At 43.9% G+C, this 16323-nt stretch overlaps 1 protein-coding gene and 1 long non-coding RNA gene across 3 annotated transcripts in view; one reads left to right on the top strand and one right to left on the bottom strand.

The window, feature by feature from the left end:
• The window catches only part of IL9R (interleukin 9 receptor), a 218714-nt gene that overhangs the window by 18715 nt on the left and 183676 nt on the right, over positions 1-16323 (bottom strand). The gene's annotated exons all lie outside the window — the stretch shown is intronic.
• Positions 4085-16323, top strand: part of LOC131500679 (uncharacterized) — a 47798-nt gene continuing 35559 nt past the window's right edge. Inside the window, exons 1-2 of one of the 2 annotated variants that reach the window (XR_009256422.1) lie at positions 4085-4171; positions 5779-5997. This is a non-coding gene — a long non-coding RNA (uncharacterized LOC131500679). Of the gene's footprint in view, positions 4172-4602; positions 4743-5778; positions 5998-16323 lie in introns of those variants that run through there. The other variant, XR_009256421.1, reaches the window with a different exon arrangement.

Raw genomic sequence — 16323 nt, 5'->3', positions numbered from 1 at the left:
GGATAGCAACCCACGATTGGGATGCAAACCGCTAGTCCCAGAGGGAAGATATGGACTTTATGGTTAACTTTTTTTTATCAATATCAGGTACAGACTTCAGGACCTGGGGGCAACGTGATGCCTGATGCCTGGGTTCAGAACTTGAGGGAGGCCAGCTGGTGGGGGAAAGGGGAAATCCAGCAGGGCCCTGGGCAGTGAGGGAGATGTCCCCAGGACACCTCCCCACAAGGCAGGCTTGGAGTTTACCTGCCAAAGAGCAGCACAATCTCTTGCCTGAGTCACTCCCAGTGACTGAAGTCAAAGTCACACTCAGTGTCTGCAGTTACTCCTAGTGATGGCAGTCATCATTCCCAGTGACTGATGTCGTCACACCCAGTGCCTGAAGTCTCCACTGCCAGAGCCTGAAGTCAGCACCCCCAGTGCTGAAGGAACTGCAAGGGAAAGACAGAGAGACAGGAGAAACAGAATCCCAAGCAGCCTCCAGGCTCTGTGGTCTCAGCACAGAAACTCCAGGGGAAGGTCAGAGAGAGAGGGAGACAAAAAATCCCATGCAGACTCCAGGCTCTGTGCTGTCATCACAGAGACCCCCGGGGAAGGACAGAGAGAGAGAGAGAGAGAGAGAGAGAGAGAGAGAGAGAGAATCCCAAGCAGCCCCTCCAGACTCTGTGCCACGAGCACCGTGCCTCCAGGCTCTGTGCCGCGGGCACTGGGCCTCCAGGCACTGTGTCGCGAACACCAGGCTTCCAGGCGTGATGCCGCAAGCACCGGGCCTCCAGCCTCTGTGGCACGAGCACCGGGCCTCCAGAATCTGTTCCGCGAGCACAGAGCCTCCAGGTCCTGAGCCACTCACCATGGATGATGGCACTCCCTGTGCCTGAAATGCACAGGCACACTCTGAGGGGGCACCCATCCCTGAAGGTATTCTCTGTGTCTCCTTGAGTTCCCTGTGCGTGATGGGGCGGTTTTTTTGAAAGACACATGAACTCACCCTGCCTGAATGGCACAGGAACTCCCCGTGCCTGAAGCTGCACACCATGCCTGAAAAACTCCCCATGCCTGAAGGCAAGCCCCATGCCTTATGGTGCTCCCCTTGACTCAAGGGCACAGGCACTCCATGAAAACTTGCCACATGTCTGACTTCGCACCCCTTGCCTGAGGGCACACTGTGCCTCATGGCAAGCACAGTGCCTGATGGCGCGCCCTGTACCTGAAGAGCACAGAGGCTCCCCATGCCTGAAGTCGCGCCCTGTGCATGAAGCCGCTCCCTGTACCTGAAGGTGCTCCCAGTGCCTAAAGACAAGCCCCATGGTTGAAGGTGCGCCCCGTGGCTCAAAACACTCCGTGTGCCTGAAGCCGCTCCCTGTACCTGAAGGCATGCCTCTTGTATGAAACAGCTCCATGTGCCTGTAATCAATGCCCTTGCCTGAAGGCAAGCCCTGTTCCTGAAGGCAAGCCCCATGCCTGAAGGCTTGCCCCATGTCTGAACTCTCACCCTGTGCCTGAAGGCTAGCCCCCATCTGAAGGGCACAGGCATATCCAGTGCCTGAGGGCATGCCCAGTGACTGAAGTCAGTCACCCCCAATGACTGAATTCATGCCCAATGAATAAAGTCATTCCCAAAGTCACTCTAAGTGATGGAAGACTCTCCCAAAGTCACTCCCAGTGACAGAAGTCACGCCCTATGTCACTCCCAGTGAGGGGAGTCCCTCTCGAAGTCACTCCCCATGATGGATGTCACTCCCAATGTCACAAGTCACACCAGTTACGGAAGTCCCTCTCGAAGACACTCCCAGTGATGGAAGTCACCCCAAAAGTCACTCCCAGTGACTGAAGTCACTCCTGATGTCACTCACAGTGACTCAAGTCAAAGTCACTCCCATTGATTGATGTCACACTCACACCCAGTGACTGAAACCAAAGTCACACACAGTGTCTGCAGTTACTCTTGGGACTGCAGTTATCACTCCCAGTGACTGAAGTAGTCACACCCAGTGCCTCAAGTCTTAACTGCAGGAGTCTGAAGTCAGCACACCCAGTGTTGGAAGGACCTGCAGGGGAAGGACAGAGAGACAGAGACACAGAATCCCAAGCAGCCTCCAGACCCTGTGGTCTCAGCTCAGAAACTCCCGTGGAAGGTCCGAGGGATGGGAGACACAGAATCCCAAGCAGCCCCTCCAGGGACTGTGCAGCGAGCACAAAATCCCAAGCAGGACACAAGCGAGAATCCCAAGCAGCCACCAGACCCTGTGGTCTCAGCTCAGAAACTCCCGGGAATGGTCCGAGGGATACGAGACACAGAATGCCAAGAGGCTCTGCGAGCCCCGGGCCTCCAGGTCCTGAGTCACTTACCATGGCTGACGGCACTCCCCATCAGGGAGCTGAAGCTGCTCCCTGGACCTGAGAGAAAGGAGTCACAGAATCCCAAACAGCCTCCAGACCCTGTGGTCTCAGCTCAGAAACTCCCAGGGAAGGTCCGAGGCATGGGAGACACAGATTCCCAAGCAGCCCCTCCAGGGGCTGTGCAGCGAGCCCCAAATCCCAAGCGAGACACCAGCGAGAATCCCAAAAAGCCTCCAGACCCTGTGGTCTCAGCTCAGGAACTCCCAGGATAGGTCCGAGGGATGCGAGACACAGAATCCGTAGCAGCCCCTGCGAGCCCCAGGCCTCCAGGTCCTGAGTCACTTACCGTGGCTGACGGCATTCCCCGTGAGGGAGCTGAAGCCGCTCCCTGTACCTGAGAGAAAGGAGTCACAGAATCCCAAACAGCCTCCAGACCCTGTGGTTTCAGCTCAGAAACTCCCGGGGAAGGTCCGAGGAATGGGAGACACAGAATCCCATGCAGCCCCTCCAGGGTCTCTTCTGATGATGAGGAATGGATTCAGGAGACCAGTAAGGAGGCCCTGCATTAATTCAGCTGTTGTGCCCTTGTGCACCTTACCAGCTGCCACCAATAGCACCAATCCAGGTGGCCTCCAAGGGGGCAAATGGCGAAATTTTTGTGGCGAGTCACATGGTGTCCCATAAAGCTCCCCTTGATGCCATATTGAGGCATGGGGAGGGCAGAAGTCCATAGTCTGAGATAGATTCCTTCAACATCACCCAGGAGAGTTGGGTGTAAGCATACGGCTCCTTCTACATCAGCCAATGCAATCTACATCAGGGACCCTGAACCCTGTGAGCTCTTTTTGCCTTCCAGCTTAGGGAAGCAGCCAGCCCTCCAGCAGCTTTTGGGTCATGGCTGGGCCACCAACAGTAAATGTCTGGCTGTCCACATGCTGCCAGCATTGCTTTAGCAAATGTCAATATGAGCAGCTGCTGTATGGGGGATTCTCCTCCATTTTGATCAGGGCCTGGGACAAAACATGATGAGAGAGAGAGAGACAGAGAGAGAGAGACAGAGAGAGAGAGAGACAGGAGTTCCCTGTGCTCCTGGACAGGGCTGCATGCACAGAGCAGATAGCCTGAAGCCTGGGGAGAGGTGGACAAAGAGACAGGTAAGGAGAGAGACACTGGATGAGTGATAGGGGAATAGAGCAAGTCCTAGAGAGTGAAGGGAAGAAACATAGAGAGGTGTGGTTAGAGAGAAACAGAGACAAAGAGGAAGTACAAGGAGAAAAGTGGAGACCTGGTCCAGGTATGTGGATGGAGTGAGATGGGCCAGGGGAGAGGGGATGTATGATGTGGCTCTGAGTGCTGGGGCAGAAAGGGCTGGTATCATAGGCATCATAGTTTCATGACTCTAAGACTCCAACATCCCTGGGGCCAAGCTCTGTAGTGGCCATTGCAATTGAAAAGATGGGTATCCATCATTTCTCCTGGAATTGTGAGGCTCATGGAGAAGGATGTCTTCAGGGAGAGTGTGCTGCTCTTTGGCAGTTAAACTCCAGAGCCCGCCCTGTGGGGAGGTGTCCCTGGGTCATCTCCCTCACTGACACCAGGCCCTGTTGGATTTCCCCCCTCCCCCCACCAGTTGGTGTTCCTCATGTTCTGAACCCAGGCATGAGGCATTGTGTTGCCCCCAGGACTGGACCTGGCAGAGGTGGACTGTTGATTTAAAAAAAAAAAACATATTTGATAATAAGGTCCATATTCTCCCTCTGGAACGAGCAGTGTGCATCTAAAACGTGGGTTGCTATCCTCCTGTCCACAACCAATCTGAGGATTCCAGAAGGTAGGTAAACCCTTTAAAACACCATAGTCTTCTCTTACATCATTTAAAGACAATTTGTTTTCCAAGCTTTCTTTTAATGTTGAAGAGATGGCAATTACTAATTGAGGGCATAATGCTCCTGTAGGAAATTGACCTACATGACTGATGGGCATTATTTCATCCATCCATATCCCTAAAGCACATTTCATTGGAAATATAAGCCACGGATACATGTCGTAAATTCATAACAGGTGTGTAGCTCTCTGTAAGTTGCATGCTGACCTTGTCACATATGTGTCATCAGATATTATTAGTGACTTTTCAGATAAGCTCTAAACATCAAGATGGTCATGTTAGAATCTGGTATAAATGGAGTTTCACAGATTCTAAATTAGGAATGATTTTTCATTTTTAATGTCTCTTTTTTTTTTCCTTTTATGAGAGAACCCGAGCTGGAGATGGGGGAGAGAGTGGGAGATACTGAATCTGAGGCAGGCTCCAGGCTCTGAGTTGTCAGGACAGAGCCTGACGCGGGGCTCAAACTGATGGACTGCAAGATCATGACCTGAGTGGAAGTCGGACGCTTAACCAAGTAAGCCATCCAAGCGCCCAGGAATGATAGTTTATTGCCAAAGAAAGAGAAATTAAAGATAGCATAAAGGATGTCAACTTTTAATTGAAATATTCTTCACACATTTGTTGTATTAGTTTTAGGCATACATTGTAGTCCTTCCATTTGTCTATAAGTTATGTTGTACTTTAGCACAAGTGTAGCTATCATGTGAAAGCATGCAACAGTATTATTACAGGATTGACTCTCTTCCATTGGCTGACCCTTGTATCCGTAGGACGCATACATTCCATAGCTGGAAGCCGGTATCTCTCTCTCAAAGGTGTCCATTCTTTATCAAACCTAAACACGTAGGTGGTAAACACAATTACCTCTTGTTCAGCATGTATAAATTGGCAGTCTATTTTTCTGGGAACATTGCTTAAAGCATTACAAATGATGTCATTATGTTAATAAATTTGGTTTAATTCTTCACTCACAAGAAAGGAGAAGAAAAAGATTTCTTTGTTCCCTAGGCCCTGTCACTAAGATCCTTCCCAGTGTAGAGAACAGGCTTAGTTGCCCAGAGCACCTTCAGTCCCTCAGCTGAGCCACCAGGGTCTTCAACATTGCAGGAATTGCCATGGTGGCCAGCAGAGAGAGCTCGAGCATCACAGACCCGGAGGCGCTGGTTCCTCTACATAGGCAGTGATGGCCAGTAGAGGGCTCACCATCGGCTTTTCTGACCCAGGGCACCTCAGAGCAGGAAGGGCTTCTATTTATTCCAGAGAACGCAGGGCCTCTGCTGCTGCCTCAGGACAGAGAGCAGAGCTGCCTTTCCAGCGCGTTCTGTGGCCCACCCCAGGGGAGACCTGGGGAGTTTTGCAGCAACTTGGCATCTCCTGAGTCACACAGAGTATCTGCCTTGTTGTACTGAGTGCTGAGGAGGGGGCGCTGGGTGGCTTCCCTGGGCAAGCTGGTTGCTGAGCTGCACAGGCACTTGCATTTTCTGGGCTGTTCCCATGTTTCATTCCACCCCTTCCCGGACAGTATTTGAGCAAGAAATATTATACTAAAGAACTCGTGGATTGCGCGGTCCCACGACATCACCTCATCGATGCAGTCGATGGTTTGTTCCAGATTCAGGCTTGTTTCCGGGAAGAAACCCTGACAGAAGTTCAGAAGAACGGGAGCTGCATTCCGTTAGGACGTGAATACATGAAATGCTCGTCTCACGACCTTCTAGAAGAATGAGCTGGGACCCAGTTTCTGAGTCCTGCTGGAACCAGAGACCGAGGTAAGGGCACAAACTGCCCCCACATCATACATGCTTTTTAAAAAATTTTCATGGTTATTTTCCCAACCTAGTGAAGTGATTGAGAACTACAGAAAACCTGGTAGGTAGGTGTCATTAACCTTATGTTATCTTTTCATTTAAATTCCAGTGAGTGAAGGCACAGTGTAATATTAGTTTCAGGTGTCCAATATAGAGCAACCCTTCCACACGTCACCCGGAGCTCCTCCCAGGTGCACTTCTTAATCCCCAGCAGCTGTTTCACCCATTCCCTCACCTCACTGTGGAAGCCCTCAGTTTGTTTCCTAGTTAAGAGTCTGTTTGTTTGTCACTGTGTCCTTCACCCACCCCCTTTGTTTTGTTTTATTTCCATGTGTTAGTGAAATCATCTGGTATTTGTCTTTCTCTGACAGGCTTTTTTTCACCCAGCATAACATACTGTCACTCCTCCACCTCGTGGCAAATGACAAGATTTCATGTTTTTATGGCTAAATTATATTACATTCCATATACTACATCTCAACTTACTCATCACTTGATGGATGCTTGGGAAGTTTCCGTAATTTGGCTGTTGTAGAAAATGCTGCTGTAAACATCATGGTGCATGTATCCCTTTTAGAATTTATTTTTGTATTCTTTGTGTAAATACCTCGTAGTGAAACTGCTGGATCTTAAGGTAGTTCCATTTCCATTTTTTTTTTTTTTGATGAATCTCCATGAAGTTTTCCAGTGTGGCTGCACCAGTTTGCATTCCTACCCACAGTGCAAGAGGGATTCTCTTTCCTCACATCCTTGGCAACACCTGCTGTTTCATCATTCATTGATTTCAGTCATTCTGACAGATGTGATGTGTTATCTCATTGTACTTTTGAATTGTATTTTCCTGAAGATCAGTATTGTTGAGCATCTTTTCATATGTTTCTTGGCCATGTGTATGTCTTCCTTGGGAAAATGTCCATTCGTGTCTTCTGTCCATTTTTAATCGGATTTCTCCTTTTTTGGGTGCTGTATGACTTTATATATTTTGGACAGTAAACCTTTATCAGATGTCGTTTACAAATATTATTCTGTAGGTGTTTTAGTTTTGTTGATTATTTCCTTTGTGACAGAAGCTTTTTATTTTTAGGAAGTCCCATTATTTTTGGTTGTGTTTCCCTTAACTCAGGAGATATATCTGCAAAGATGTTTGTACAGCCAATGTCAAATAAGATACTGCCTGTGTTAATTATCCTCTGGGATTTTTATGGTTTCAGGTTTCACACATAGGTCTTTATCCATGTTGGATTTATTTTTGTGTATGTTGTAAGGTGGTCCGTTGTTGGTCTTGTTTTGTTTTGCAGGTTGCTGTCTAGTTTTTCCAAAACCATATGTTGAGGAGATTTTTTTTAAGTTTATGTATTTATTTTTGAGAGACAAAGAGAATGCAGAAGAGGGGCAGAAAGAAATGGGGATTGAGAATCCCACACATGCTCTGCACTGCCCTGAGATCATGACCTGAGCTGAATCCACAATCACACGCTTTACAGCCACCCATGTGTCCTAAGACTATCTTTTTTTTTCCATTGGATGTACTTTCCTGCTTTGTTGAGAATTAATTGACCATATAGATTTGAGTTCACTTCTGTGTTTTCCGTTCTATTGATCTCTGCGTTTTTGTGTAGTTGTTGTTGTTGTTGTTGTTGTTGTTGTTGTTTGCCAGAACCATACTGTTCTGTTCAGTACAGCTTTTTAATATAACCCGAAGTCTGGAATTGTGATGCCTCCAGCTTTAGTTTTCTTCTTCAATTTTGTTTTTGCTGTTTGGAGTCTTTGTAGTTCCATACAAATCTTAGGGATTATTTGTTGTAGTTCTGTGACACATGTTTTTGTTAGTGTGATAGGGATTTCATTACATATGTAGATTGTTTTGAGGAGTGTAGACATTTTAACAGTATTTTTGCTTCCCATCCATGAGGGTGAAATATATTTCCTTTTCTTTGTGTCCTCTTCCATTTCTTCCATCAGTGTGTCATAGCCTTTAGAGTACAGGTCTTTCACCTCTTTGGTTAGGTTCATTCTAGGTATCTTGGGGTATTTGGTGCACCTGTCAATAGGATTGATCCCTTACTTTCTCTTTCTGTTAATTCATTACTCGTCTATAGAAATGCAATAGATTTCTGTACATTGATTTCTGTATATTGTGATTTGTGGAATTCATATATAAATCCTAGCAATTTTCATTGGAGTCTTTCATGGTTTTTATAGAGAGCATCATGTCAGTTCCAAACAGCGAAAGTTCTACTTCTTCCTTGCCAATTTGGATCCCTCATTTCTTTTTTTGTCTGATTGCTGTGGCTAGGACTTCCTGTACTATGTGGAAAAATAGTGGTGAGAGGGGTCATCCCTGTCTTGTCCCTGACCTTGGAGGAAACACTTTCAGTTTTTCCCCATTGAGGATGAGACGAGCTGTGGGTTTTTCCTAGATGACCTTATATGTGTAGGTAGGTTTAGTCCAAATCTACTTTGCTGAGGGTTTGTATCATGAATGGATGTGACATTTTGTCAAATGGTTTTCCTGCATCTGCGAAAAGCATCATATTGTTTTTATCCTTTCTTCTATTACTGTGGTGCATCATGTTGATTGATCTGTGAATGTGTCCCTTGCAGCCCAGGAATATATCCCAGTTGATTATGGTAAATGATTCTATTAATGTATTGTTGACTTTAATTTGAAGGTATTTTAATGAGAATTTCTGCATACATACTCTCAGGCTATTGGTCTGCAGTTTTATTTTTAACATTTTTTTAAAATGTTTATTTCTTTCCTTAGAAAGAGTACATAAGAGTGAGGGAGGGGCAGAGAGACAGGGAAAGAGAGAATCCTGGCCATGCTCCATACTGTCAATGCACAGTCCAATGTGGGACTCGAACCCATGCACCGCAAGATAATGTCCTTATCCAAAATTAAGAGTTGGACAGTAAACCGACTGAGCCACACAGGTGCCCCAGCAGTTTTCGGTTTTAGTGGAGGCTTTATCTGGTTTTGGTATCAGGGTAATGATGGCCTCATGAGATGAATTTGGAAGTTTTCCTTCTTTTTTATTTTTTGTAATAATTCGAGGAGAATTCATATTACCTCTTCCTTAAATGGCTGATAGATTTCATCAGTGAAGCCCTCTGGCCCTGAACTCTTGTGTTGGGGGGAGATTTTTTTTTTTTTCTTACTGATTTGATTTCTTTCTGTTTTCAGATTTTATGTATTCCTGTTTCAGTTTTGGTAGTTTTTGTGTTTCTAGGAATTTGTCCATTTTTCTCAGAGTGTCCAATTTGTTGCATATAGTTGTTCATAATATTATCTTCTAACTGTATTTTTGTAGTGTTGACTGTTGTTTCTCCTTTCTTATTTGTGATTTTATTTATTTGAGTCCTTTCTCTCTTCTTTGTGAAAATTCTGCCTAGGAGGTTTTCATGTTGATTACTGTTTTCAAGGAACCAGCCCCTGGTTTCACTGATTTCGTCTAGTGTCTTTTTGGTTTGTATATCCCTTATTTCTGCCTTAATCTCTATTACTTCCTTCATTCTGCTGTTCTTCTCATTCCTTTAGTTGTAAGTTAGGAGGGTTTGAGATTTTTCTTGCTCTTTAAGGTAGGCTTATATTGCTATATACTTCCATCTTAGATTGCTTTTGCCGCATTCCAAAAGTTTTTACCAGTGTATTTTCATTTTCATTAGTTTCAGTGTATTTTCTCATTGATTTCCTGTTTAACCCATTCATTTCGTAACATGTTATTTAACCTGCCTTTATTGGTGGCCTTTCCCCCTTTGTGTGTGGGGGTGTGTGGGGGGGTGTAAGTGTGTGTGTATGAGTGTGGTTGACTTCAAGTTTCCTAGCTTTGTGGTCAGAAAAGATGCTTGGTCTGTCTCTGTCTTTGGGTACCTGTTGAGGCCTTATTTGTGACCTAGAATGTGATCATTTCTGGAGAATGCCCCATGTGCTCTTGAAAAGAATGTGTACTCTGCCATTTTAGTATGGAGTGTTCTGAATATATCTGTTAAACGCATCTGGTCCAGTGTGTCATTCAAATCCATTGTTTCCTTCTTGATTTTCTGTTTACAGGTTCTGTCCCTTGATGTGACTGATGTGTTAAAGTCCTCTATTATCGTTATATTATTATAAATTCTTTTATGGTTTTGTTAAATGTTTTTTATATTGGTGATTGCATATTGGGTGCATCACAATTTACAATCATTGGATCTTTTTGTTTGGTTGTCCCCTTTAGTATGAGATAGTGTCTATCTTCATCTCTTGTTACAGTTTTATTTATTTTTTTAATATAAGTCTTAGTTGACATATAGCGCATTCTCTATTTCGGGAGTAGAATCCAGTGATTCATCCCTTACATACAACACCCAGTACTCATGACAAGTTTTCTTCTTAATACTCGTCCACCATCTAGCCCAGCGCCGACACATCTCCCACTATCAACCCTCACTTTTTTTCTCTACGGTTAAGAGACTCATGTGGTTTGTTACCACTCTTCTCTTTTCCTGCCCCCTTCCCATGTTTTCATCTGTTTTGTTTCTTAAATTACACATGAGTGAAATCATATGTGTCTTTCACTGATTGGCATATTTCACTTAGCATAATACATTCTAGGTCCATCCACATCATGGCAAGTGGCAGGATTTCATTCTTTTTGAAGCTAAGTTACATTTCATTGTATATACGTATGTATATATGTATGTATATATGAGCATACAAGTGAGTACATATGCGTATACATGCACACACACACACACACACACACACACACACACACACCACAAGTTCTTTATACCTACATCAGTTGATGGATACTTGGGCATTCTCCACAATATGGCTACTGTTGATAATGCTGCTATAAATATTGGGTGTATGCAATTTTACTGCTAGGTATTGACCCAAAGGGTACCAAACTACACTCTCAGTTTTATTTTGCCTGATATAAGTATTGCTACTGGCTTTCTTTTACATTATTGTCATGATAAATGTTTTTTCATTCCCTCCTGTAAAAGACAGGTGACATGCGTCCAAATAAGGCTTTGTAGGCAGCATCTAGATAGACCTTGTTTTTTTGTTTGTTTCTTTATTTTATTTTATTTATTTTTGTCCATTCTGACACCCTATCCTTGTCTTTTGAATGGAGCATGTAGTCGGTTTACATTCAGAGTAATTATTGATAGGTATATATTTAATGACATTCTACTAGTTGTTTTGCCATTGTTTCTTGATGTTTTCTCCGATCCTTTCTTGTCTGTAACACTTTTGGTCTTTCATTTCTACTCCAAGAGTCTGATTTAAATATTCTTTTCTTTTGACTGGTAGTACATTTCTTTACTTATTTTTATACTTCTTCTTTGTTAAAATTTAAGCCCAAGTTAGTTACCTTATAGTGGAATACAGTTTCAGGATTAGAATTTAGTGATTCATCAATTACAAAATATATCCAGTACTCATCCCAAGTGCCCGTTCCCCGAGTGCCCATCACCTATTTAGCCCATACCCCTGTTCAGAAACTTTTCTGGAGTCCTGAGCTTCTTCCCTCTATTTAATAGTCTCTTATCATTTGACTCCCTCTCTGTTTGTATCTTATTTTTGCTTTCCTTTCACTATGTTCATCAGTGTATTAAATTCCACAGATGAGAGAAATCATATGATGTGTGTCTTTCTCTGAGATATTATGGTTAGCATAATAAAGTCTGGTTCCATCCACCTTGTTGCAAATAGCAAGATTCCACTCTTTTTGATTGCCGAGTAATATTCCCCTGTATGAATATACCACATCTTCTTTATCCATTCATCTCTCAATGGTCATTTGGGCTCTTTGCATAATTTAGCTATTGTTGATAATGCTGCTATAAACATTGGAGTGCATGTGCCTCTTCGAGTCTGCGTTAGTGTATCCTTGGATAAATGCCTATGAGTGCAATTGCTGGGTCGTAGTGTAGTTATTTTGTTGTTTCTTGTAACGAATCTCCATACTATTTTCCAGAGTGGCTACACCACTTTGCATTCCCACCAGCATTGCAAAAGCGTTCCCTTTTTCTGCATCCTTTCCAACATCTGTCATTTCCTGAGATGTTAATTTTAGCCATTCTGATAGGTGTGAGGGGATATCTCATTGTGGTTTTGATTTGTATTTCACTTATGATGAGCGAGGTTGAGCATCTTTTCATGTATGACCAATATGGATGTCATCTTTATTAAAGTGTCTCTTCATGTCTTTTGCCCATTTCTTCACTGGGTTATTTGGTTTTTGGGTGTTGAGTGTGATATGTTCTTTATAGATTTTGGATAGTAACCCTTTATCTGATATGTCACCTGAAAATATCTTCTCCAATTCCATTAAGTTTCCTTTTAGTTTGGTTGATTGTGTTCTCTGCTATGCAGAAGCTTTTTATCTTGAGATCTCAATAGTTCCTTTTTGTTTTTATTGCCCTTGTTTCTGGAGACGTGACAAGAAAGATGTTGCTGCAGTCAGGATCAAAGAGGTAGGTTGCCTTTTCTCTCCTCTAGGATTTTGATGGTCTCCTGTCTTACACTTAGATCTTTCATCCATTTTGAGGTGTGTGTGTGTGTGTGTGTGTGTGTGTGTGTGTGTGTGTGTGAGAGAGAGAGAGAGAGACCCCGAGGTTTAAGAACATAGTCCAGGTTCATTCTTCTCACTGTCCATTTTTCCCAGTACCATGTGCTGAAGAGACTCTTTTTTTTTTTTCCTTTGGATATTCTTTCCTGTTTTGTCAAAGCTTAGTCGGCCATAATTTTGAGGGTCCATTTCTGGGTTCCCTATTCTGTTCCTTTGATCTATGTGTCTGTTTTTGTGCCCGTCCCATACTGTCTTGATGATTGTGGCTTTCTGATGCACCATAAAGTCTAGAATTGTAATGTCTCCAGGTTTGTTTTTTTTCTTTTTCAACATTACTTTGGCTCTTTGGGGTCTTCTCTGGTTCCATACAAATTTTAGGATTGTTTGCTCTAGCTCTGGAAGAAAGCTGGTGTTATTTTGATAGGAATTGCATTGAATTTGTCCATTGCTTTGGGTAGTATTGACATTTTAACAATATTTGTTCTTCTAATCCATGAGCATGGGATTTTTTCCATTTCTTTGTGTCTTCTTCAAGTTCTTTCATAGATGTTGTATGGTTTGTTCTTTTAATTTTTTTAATGTTTATTTATTTTTAAGAGAGTGAGTGAGTGAGCAAGAGCCCGTGAGCAGGGGAGAGGCAGAGAGAGGGATACACAGAATCTGAAGCAGGCTCCAGGCTCCAAGCTGTCAGCACAGAGACCATCACAAGACTCAAACCCACAAACGCGGGATCATGTCCTGAACTGAGGTTGGCACTTAAACGACTGAGCCACCCAGGTGCACCTCTATTGTTTTAATGTACTGATCTTTTACCTCTTTGGTTAGATTTATCCCTGGGTATTTTATGCATTTCAGTGCAATTGTAAATGAGATCAATTCCTTAATTTTCTTTCTGTTGATTCATTATTGGTGTATAGAAATGCAATCAACTTCTGTATGTTGGTTTTATATTCTGAGACTTTCCTGAATTCCTGTATCAGTCCTAGAAGTTTTTTGGTGGAGTCGTTTGGATTTTCCACGGAGAGTATCATATCTGTGAGGAGGGAAAATTTGACCCCTCCTTGCCAACTTGGACACCTTGTATTTCTTTTTGTTGTCTGATTGCTGAGGCTAGGACTTCCAACAGAATGGTGAATAACAGTGCTGAGAATGGACATCCCTGTCGTGTTCCTGACCTTAGGGGGAAAGCTCTCAGTTTTTCCCCATTGAAGATGTTATTAGCTGTGGTACTTTCATATCTGGACATTCTCACATTGAGGCCAGATCCTTCTATCCCTCCTTTCATGAGTTTTTTTTTTTCATCAAGAAAGGATACTGCTGGGGCGCCTGGGTGGCGCAGTCGGTTAAGCGTCCGACTTCAGCCAGGTCACGATCTCGCGGTCCGTGAGTTCGAGCCCCGCGTCAGGCTCTGGGCTGATGGCTCGGAGCCTGGAGCCTGTTTCCGGTTCTGTGTCTCCCTCTCTCTCTGCCCCTCCCCCGTTCATGCTATGTCTCTCTCTGTCCCAAAAATAAAAAAAATTAAAAAAAAACGTTGAAAAAAAAAGAAAGGATACTGCTGCATTTTGTCAAACGTTTATTCTGCATCTATTGAGAGGATCATGTGGTTGTTATCCTTTCTCTTATCAATGTGATATATCACATCAGTTGATTTGCAGATATTGAATCGGTTGTGCATCCCAGGAATAAAATCCGCCTCATTGTGTTAATTCTTTTTATGTGTTGTTGGATCCAGTTTGCCACTTTTTGTTGAGATTTTTTGCATCCATGGTCATCAGGGAAATTGGTCTGTAGTTTTCCTTTTTAGTGGGGTCGTTGTCCAGTTTGGACTCAAGGCCATGCTGACTTCATAGAATGAGTTTGGAAGTGTTCCCTCCATTTTTCTGCCCATGACCTTATCTTGTTCTTTCATTTGGGATGCCTTCCTCTTGTCTTGGAATTTTGGTTGAGTATTTGCCATCTCTGTGTTACCAAAGCTCATTGTGTTACCTGCCTGTGAGTTGAATGGTTTTATGAAGAGGAGGTCATCCAATGTCCAGGGGCGGGCACATCACGGAGTGTTTGTGGTGTGTGTTGCATGCACTGTTTTGTGTTCTGGCTGCACTATCCTTCAGGTCAGTTGTATGGGAAAGGTAGGGTCCTTTGCCAGAATGTGGTGAGTCTTATCTAGGTCTTCTCTGATCTGCTTGCTAAATCAGACTTGAAATGACTGCTACTAGAAGTGAAGCCCTGCACAACTCTTTGGTCAAGAGAGGTGGTATGGTCATGGGCTTCACCTGGTCTTCTGGGGAAGGGGCCAGCTCCATTGGGACTGAGGCAACACTGAATGACCTAGAAGGCCAGTCTTGCCAGAGCACAGGAAGGTGGGGTTGCTGTAAGCAGCTTAGGCAGCCAGCGTGGGAACTGCCTTGTTTCCAGCAGACAGCTCTGTGTTTATGCTGGGGGGCAGGGGGCAGGGGGAAGAGCAGGGAAATAGCCCCACCCAGCTCCACTGTCTTAGCTCTTTGTCCCCTCATTGTGAACACTGCTTCTCAGGGATGTTCTCCATGATGAGTGTATAATCTCCCCACTGTGTGCTCCAGGCTTTGTACAGATCACTGTTTCCATGCCATCTGCCTGCAAGTTGTTTGATGCCTTCTCTTCAGGAGTAGGCCAGTGTCCTCAGGGCTATATCCCAGCCAAGGCTTCTAACCTTTGAAACTCCACAGTCTCGGGGTACCTGGATGGCTTGGTTAAGTGTCTGACTCTTGATCCTGTATCCGATCATGACCTCTTGGTTGTGGGATTCTCTTTCCCTCTTGTCCTGCCCCTCCCTTGCATGTGCTCTCTTTCTCTCTCTCTCTCAAAATTAAAAACCTTAAAAAAATTAGTGGCATGGAATACCTTATTTAGGGAAGACTGCCTCTCTGAGGGGAATGGCAAGGATCTATGAGCTATATTTCCAGCACTGGCTAAGAAATTCTTTGCTGACTGGTTAAAGGTTACAGTCCTACAGGAATGAAATTAGGTTTAGTGACATGTGGCCTTAACGTAAGTAATTCCATGATGGGCCTGGGATTTTTCTTAACATTCCAAAGCCAAATTTTATGTATACATTTTTTATTAAATGTATAGCCCTAAAGAATATTTTAGCCATCTACTGCCGGCCTGTTGATCATATCCTGTGAAACTGTAACTATCTCCTAATCATAGAGGAAGATAAACTCTGTGGCTCTGAGATCTTTGTGGCTCTAAGTTACTTTGATCTGTGTTACTAAGATCTTTGTGAGTCTAGGTTACTCTTGGCCTTTTGATGTCTTTCACCCAGGGACCCCCAGCGAGGTTGCTGAGCCATCATTTAGGCACAGAAACACACTTTCCAAGTCACCTCTCCCTAAAGCGTTGTCTTTCCCTGTGGTACTTCCGGGACTTACCCTTTGGCAAGTCACATATCCTCATGCAAACCTGTCAAAGTGGACCACAAAAAGCTGCTTGCTTGTGACTGCCACTTCATGGTCACATCTTATCGTTCTGAAACCCTTGAATTCCCTATTGTTCTTCCAGTCTTTGGATATCTCTTTGATTTGGAAACATTTGATTCTCTTGTATTCCTGATAAAAAAAATATGTGTGAAAATATTAAACCAAGGATTCTTTACAATCAGTGAGCCAGTCACAATGATTCATCTGGCCATGTGTACATTTTTAGTTTTCACAATGTTCAGGCATGAAGTGAAGTATATCCTGTA

Source organism: Neofelis nebulosa, chromosome 18 (assembly GCF_028018385.1).
Source record: "Neofelis nebulosa isolate mNeoNeb1 chromosome 18, mNeoNeb1.pri, whole genome shotgun sequence".
In the NCBI taxonomy this organism is placed as follows: Eukaryota; Metazoa; Chordata; class Mammalia; order Carnivora; family Felidae; genus Neofelis; species Neofelis nebulosa.
The sequence above is the reverse complement of the archived record's forward strand: the minus strand, read 5'-3'. Positions and strand labels throughout refer to the sequence as shown.